This window comes from Coloeus monedula, assembly GCF_965178545.1.
Source record: "Coloeus monedula genome assembly, chromosome: 24".
Lineage (NCBI taxonomy): Eukaryota > Metazoa > Chordata > Aves > Passeriformes > Corvidae > Coloeus > Coloeus monedula.
The window spans coordinates 6,039,523-6,046,182 of NC_138804.1; positions in this window are offsets into that span (position 1 = coordinate 6,039,523).

Sequence of the window (6,660 nt, forward strand, 5' to 3'; positions counted from 1 at the left end):
CTGCCACCCAATCCCCAGGATGGCCGTGGTGATTTCCCTCCAGGACACACTTCCCTGCTGCCTCGGCTTCCTGGGAAACCTCTCGAGGCAGCGCTGCCCGGCCCCGCAGCCCGGGGGAGGTTTCTCAACAGCGCTTCTGTTGTTCGCTGCAGGATAAATGTTATTTTCGGGAGCGCTGCTGCCGGGACTCACCCGCGGCTCCCCGGAGTGGTTCCCCACATCCGATCACGCTGCCCCGAACACTGAGCCATTCTCCTGCCCCGTGTTTTCCAAGAGCCAACTCCAAACATTTGGGATTTTGCTCGCCCCCCCCCCCCCCCCCAGACCAGCCCAGCCCAGCCCAGCCCAGCTGGGAACGTGCCCCGCCAGCAGAACCAACCCAGCGGAGCCTGCGGTGCTGGCGCTGCTCTCTCCGCCTCTCCCGCACCTGGGGCGGCCTCTGAGCAGCGCAGGGGGCACAGAAACCTTCTGAGGGTGCCTTGTTCCCGTGCTGGAAGCGCGAGGAAGGAGCTGCACACCGCTCCTGGGATGGATGGGGGCCAACAGAGAGGAGGGAGAAGCGCCCGTTGTGGGTGAGGATGAAAATGGTCACTCACGGCGAGTAAATCCCCTTCCTCCGGGCTGCAAGAGCTTCCCCGGGCTCCTCAGAGGTTTTTCTGAGGGGCTGCACCGCCCCTGTGCCCCCCAGCCCCAGTTTGCTGCCAACACGCTCATTAATTAATCACCCAGAAACTCCTGCAAGTTCTTTCTCGGACGCACAGTTCACACAGGCCCTCTACAGATTTTGGGGTGTCCTTCTTTAACAAGGACTGCAGAGAACTCTCCACCAGCCCGAGAAGCCCCACGGCAAACCTTGGGGGCAGAATTCCTGAGAATCAGCCCAGACCGGCACAGCTCAACCCCCCCTGCCCCGAAGGGATGAAAGAAACCCTATTTCCAGCGCCCCTCGGTTAAAAAGGGCCAGGCAGAAGGGGGTGAGGACAATGTGACACTTCGCAGCCTTTTGACACCCCCGAGCCGAGTGAGAATCACAGCTTCCCACCCCCCACCTGCTCCGGCTGAGGAAACGCTGCTGGCGTCGGGAACATTTTCCCACGAGAATCCAAAGGAAAAGTTCCCGAAGCACCGAGATTGCGAGAAGAACACCGAGTCCCCACCAGCACGAGCACCTTCCTGGGGGGATCGCTGATGCCAAATAAACCGGGACAGCTGGGAATCAGGACAGAGGGGCCACCAGGACATCCAGAGAGCCAAGGTAAAACCTGGCTCCGTGCCCTGACACGAAGGATCCTTCAGCACCAGGGGAAACTCAAAGCCTGGGAGCTGCAGGTGATCCCCGGGCAGCGGAGTGGGGCTTGGATTGTGTTGCTCACACCATAAATCACCGCGTCAGCTGCCCCGGCCGCTTCCACGCGCCAGCCGGCAACTGGGTAAAAGTGCCAGGGCCTCTCCCCACGGCCAGGGAGCGCAGGAACGAGGAGGGGAAAAATAAAATCATGCACAGCGCCTTTTTCCGGAATAACAATGCCCGCATTTGCATAGAGCGGCTCAGCCCGGGAGGCACCGCCGCTCGCACCTCGGGGCGCATCAAAGGCGTTATTAATTTCCATCGAGGAGAATTAAGGAGCTTAAATCGTTAGCACTCATTTACTCAGCCTTAATGCATTTTTAAAGCTGCCTCATTTTCTGCTGATGAGCAGGTGCTAATCAAGGAGCGCTTAAAAGGGATAAAACTCCCCGCGGGTCAACCCCAGGGACAGCAGGTCCAGCCCCTGGCTCGGGGACATCCAAACATCCTCCTTGGCAGGAGCTCCCGCGGGGGTTTCGCTGGCACAGCTCCTGGCGCATCACGTGTGGCCCCAGAACAACCCCTCGGCTCCGCGCTCGCTTTCCTGTGCGAGTGATAAGGAGGAAATCCGTCCCAGACAGGCAGACAGCCCAGCCCAGCCCCGCCAGCGCTCAGCTGCAGCCACAGCGCGCGGCTCCTTCATTAGGGCGGCCGCCAATTAACAGCCCGAGCTGGTGGCAGTGCCAGCACAGCAGCCCCGGAGGTGCTGGCGGCCGATCAAGAGCCACAACCTCCTCGGGGTGTCCAACAGAGCGCAGTGCCCAGGAGGGAAAGAAATTAAAACCAGCGACACCCAACTCCTGGTTACTCATTGCGGTGACCTCACCGGCGGTGCCCTTGTGCCACCAGTGACTCCTCAGCGCCTGCCGTGCCCTCCCGGCGCTGGGCACGGCTGACACACGATAAAACCCCACCAAACCTCCGCTCTCCGGGCACGCACACGCACACACGCACACGGAGCCGGGCCGGAGAAGCGCTCGGCGTTACCTGCACTCGCCCCCCGCGCGGCAGCCGCGGCTCTCCCATGGCTCTGCCGGCGCCAGGCTGGACCCCGCGGCTCCAGGGGGATCTTCTGCCGCGCTGCAATAGAAAAGGTTGGTTTAAAGCTCCTTATTTGGGCAGTGATGTCAAGGGAAGTCGCTCGGGCAGCGCCTCCCCCTTTTTCCATTCACTCCACATTGTTTCCTGTTGTCAAGCGGCTGCTGGGGCTCCGCGCGCGGCCCGGGAGCCTCCGGCCAAAGGAATCCTCCGGCCGCGGCATCTTCCGACCAAAGCGATCCTCCAGTCCTGGGAATTATCCAGTCCTGGGGATTATCCAGTCCTGGAGGTGCTTCAGGTCTGGGAATCCTTCGGCTCCGGGGATCCCCCAGCTCCAGGGGTCCTCCAGTTCTGGAGATCCTCCAGTCCTGGGGGTCCTCCGGCCCCGGGGATCCTCCAGCGCCGGGGATTCTCCAGTCCTGGGAGTCCTCCAGTCCTGGGGATATTTCGGCCCCGGCTGTCCTGCAGCCGCAGGAATCCTCCAGTTCTGGGGATCCTCCAGTTCTGGGAGTCCACAATGCCCGGAGATCCTCCAGTCCTGGGGGTCCTCCAGCAGCGGGATCCTCTGGCCAGGGGGATCCTCCATCCCCAGGGATCCTCCATCCCAAGGGTCCTCCACCCCAAGGATCCTCTATCCCCAGGGATCCTCCATCCCCAGGGATCCTCCATCCCCGGGGATCCTCCGGCCGCCGCCCGGTCCCGCTGTCCCGCCCGGGGCCGAGCTGGGCGGGCCGGACACGGCAGCGGAGCCGAGCTGCCCCCCCGCACTCCGCAGCCCTTCCCATCGCTCATCCCGACATTCCCACCTCTCCTTGCCTGCAGGAGCCGGGGGCAGCCGGGGGTCCCGGCGGCCGAGGCAGCGCTGCGGGCCCGGCGCTGAGCGCGGCTCGCCCGCCGCCGCCTCCCTCCCTTCTCCATCCCTCCCGCCGCCTTCCTCCCCCACATCCTCCTCCTCCTCCTCGTCCCTCCCCATCTGTCCCGGCTCCCGGCGCTCCCGCACCGGCGCTGCCCGCGGCGGCCGCCCCCGGCAGCGCATGGCGAGGGAGCCCCTCCGCTCCCCTCCGCTCCTCTCCGCGCTTTTCCGCATTTTTCCCCATTTTTTCGCTCCTTTCCCGGCAGCCGAGCGCCGGAGCCCTTCCCTCGGGATGCGGCGTGGGAGCGGGAGCGGAGCGGGGCACCCCCGCCCGGGGGGAGCGGGAACCCTTCCCGGAGCATCCCCGCGGCTGCGGGAGGGACAGCGGGGACAGCGGGGACAGAGGGGACAGCGGGGACAGAGGGGACAGTGGGGAGAGTGGGGACAGCCCGGGACAGAGGGGACAGCGGGGACAACCCGGGACAGCGGGGACAGAGGGGACAGCGGGGACAGCCCGGGACAGAGGGGACAGTGGGGACAGCGGGGACAGCGGGGACAGCGGGGACAACCCGGGACAGCCCGGGACAGTGGGGACAGCGGGGACAGCGGGGACAGAGGGGACAGCGGGGACAGCGGGGACAACCCGGGACAGAGGGGACAGTGGTGACAGTGCGGACAGAGGGGACAGCGGGGACAGTCCAGGACAGCCCGGGACAGCCCAGGACAGCCCAGGACAGTGGTGACAGTGCGGACAGAGGAGACAGTGGGGACAGCCCGGGACAGTCCGGGACAGTCCAGGACAATGGGGACAGAGGGGACAGTCCGGGACAGTCCGGGACAGTCCAGGACAATGGGGACAGTGGGGACAGCCCGGGACAGTCCGGGACAGTCCAGGACAATGGGGACAGAGGGGACAGCCCGGGACAATGGGGACAGTGGGGACAGCGGGGACAGTGGGGACAGCCGGGGTTTCCAGCGCAGGGAACTCCGAGTTCCTCACGCCACATGCACGGAGCTGCCCTCGGCCCGCTCCGTGCCTGATGTATCCCTAAAACACATCCCAAGGTTTGATTTTAATTTTTTCCCTTTTTTTCTGTTTTTTTTTTTCTTTTGTTTGGTTTGGATTGTTTCCGTGTTCGGGGTTTGGGGTTTTTTTATATTTATCACTTTATGCTCAGAGGGTTATCGCTTTCTTTGCTTGGATTTCTGGCGTTCGGAGTGGGCCTACGAGAGAGCTGCAGAGGGACTGGGGACAAGGGATTCAGGGCCAGGAGCCAGGGAATGGCTTCCCAGTGCCAGAGGGCAGGGCTGGATGGGATCTTGGGCAGGAATTGTTCCTTGGCAGGGTGGGCAGGGGCTGGCATGGAATTGCCAGAGCAGCTGGGGCTGCCCCTGGATCCCTGGCAGTGCCCAAGGCCAGGCTGGACATTGGGGCTGGAGCAGCCTGGCACAGTGGGAGGTGTCCCTGCCATGGCAGGGGTGGGATGGGATGGGATTTAAGGTCCTTCCACCCCAAACCATTCCGGGATTCTGGGATCGCTCCCATACAAAGGGGACGCCTGAGCCCTTGGGATAAAAAGGGGAGACAAAGGGATTCCCTGACGCTTCCCACACAGGATCCCAGCTCCAGGCAGCTCTGAGGACACAGCCGGACACCCCTGGGTGCTGCGGGCAGCTGGGCAGGGGTAGCCTGGGGCTTTTTAGGAGAACGCAGAAGCGCAGCCCGGGCTGTGTTTACACTTAAATTACATCTGCTTATTCAGCACAACGGTTCTGTTCCTTCCGTGCTCACTGAAGTCCTGCTGGAGGTGGGGAAAACGAGAACTCTTGGCAGGATTGCTTTGTTCAGCCCATCAGGACGTGTTTGAGAAGTGATTTGATAACTGATTGCTGCTCTCCAGGGCATCCCTGGTGGAATATTCCCTGCTGAAGGCAGCTGCACCCCAAAGCTGGCACAGCAAAGCTCCATCCCCTCTCCCCTTGACCGACGCGCCACAAAAAAAGGTTGAAAAGAGAAAAAACCATCCCCCCCCCCCCCCCCCCCCGACCACTGGCTCTGTTCCCGTCTGACTCCAGGCTCAATAAAGTCAGGGTTAAGCCGAAAAAAGATGGTGTGAAATCTCGGATGGAAAGAATGACACCAGCAGCCAAATGAGGAACTCACAGGATGTGCTTTTTGGGGTGAACATCCCCCGAGGTGTTGCTTGGCAGGAGAGTGAATGAAGCCGCTGTCGAGCCCCAGCCTGGCTCGAGCGAGCAGCCCCAAAACTGCGCCCCCAGAGCGCTCCTGGTGCCCAGCCCAAGGAGATGCTCGCCCATAACGCACCCACAACTCGCCCTCACTACGAGCACGTAGCCCCGTGCCCTCAGTAGCCCCGTTTCACACCCAATTTCAGCTGCTCTCCTTCCTGCCAGAAACGAGAATCAGAGCCCGGGGTTAAAAGGTTTTCTTGGTTTCCTTTCTGCTCCGCCCTGTCCCTCAGCCTGAGTCACCCTGGTGTCACCGAGGTGTCACCAGGCGTCACCAGGCGCGGTTGCTCAAGGCCGTTAAGGAATTCCAGGGATGCAGCCAGACCCTGGATCCACCTCGAGGACTCGGAACCTGCCAAACCTCATGGATAAACGCCGGGACTGGGGCTCTTTCTTCCTGCAGGGACCTTTCCTATGGGAGCTGCTCCGGCCCCGGCGCTGGGATCAGGTCACAGCTGGAGCTCAGCTCTGCTGAGACAGCAGGAAAAGGCCTCAGGCTGCACCAGGAGAGGTTTAAGTTGGATATCAGGGTAGATTTATTCCCTGGAAAGGTGCTCAAGCATTGGAATGCACCGGCCAGGGAGGTGTGGGGTCACCTGGGAGTGCTCAGGAAAGGGGGGAATGTGGCCCTCGGGGACATGGGGTAGTGCTGGTGGGTTGGAGGTTGAATTTGAACATTTTGGAGATATTTTCCAACCCTGATGATTCCATGACAGGCCAGGAGCAGCCCAAGGTTTGGCACTTGGAGGCCACAAAACCTGGACTGAGCGGGGGGGCTCTGGCAATGGAAGGGACTGGGAAGGACAAGAAATCCAGTTTCTTCCTCAAACTGGGCTCAGATATTTGGGTGGACATGGAATAAATGAATTAAAGCTCCCAGGAGCACGGAGAGAATCTCAAGGAACCCAAATCAGAAGCAGAAGCAGCTTTTCCTTTTCCTTCTCCTTTTCCTTTTCCTTTTCCTTTTCCTTTTCCTTTTCCTTTTCCTTTTCCTTTTCCTTTTCCTTTTCCTTTTCCTTCTCCTTCTCCTTCTCCTTCTCCTTCTCCTTCTCCTTCTCCTTCTCCTTCTCCTTTTCCTTTTCCTTTTCCTTTTCCTTTCCCTTCCCCTTCCCCTTCCCCTTCCCCTTCCTCTTCCCCTTCCCCTTCCCTCACTCCTCATGCCACCATTTTT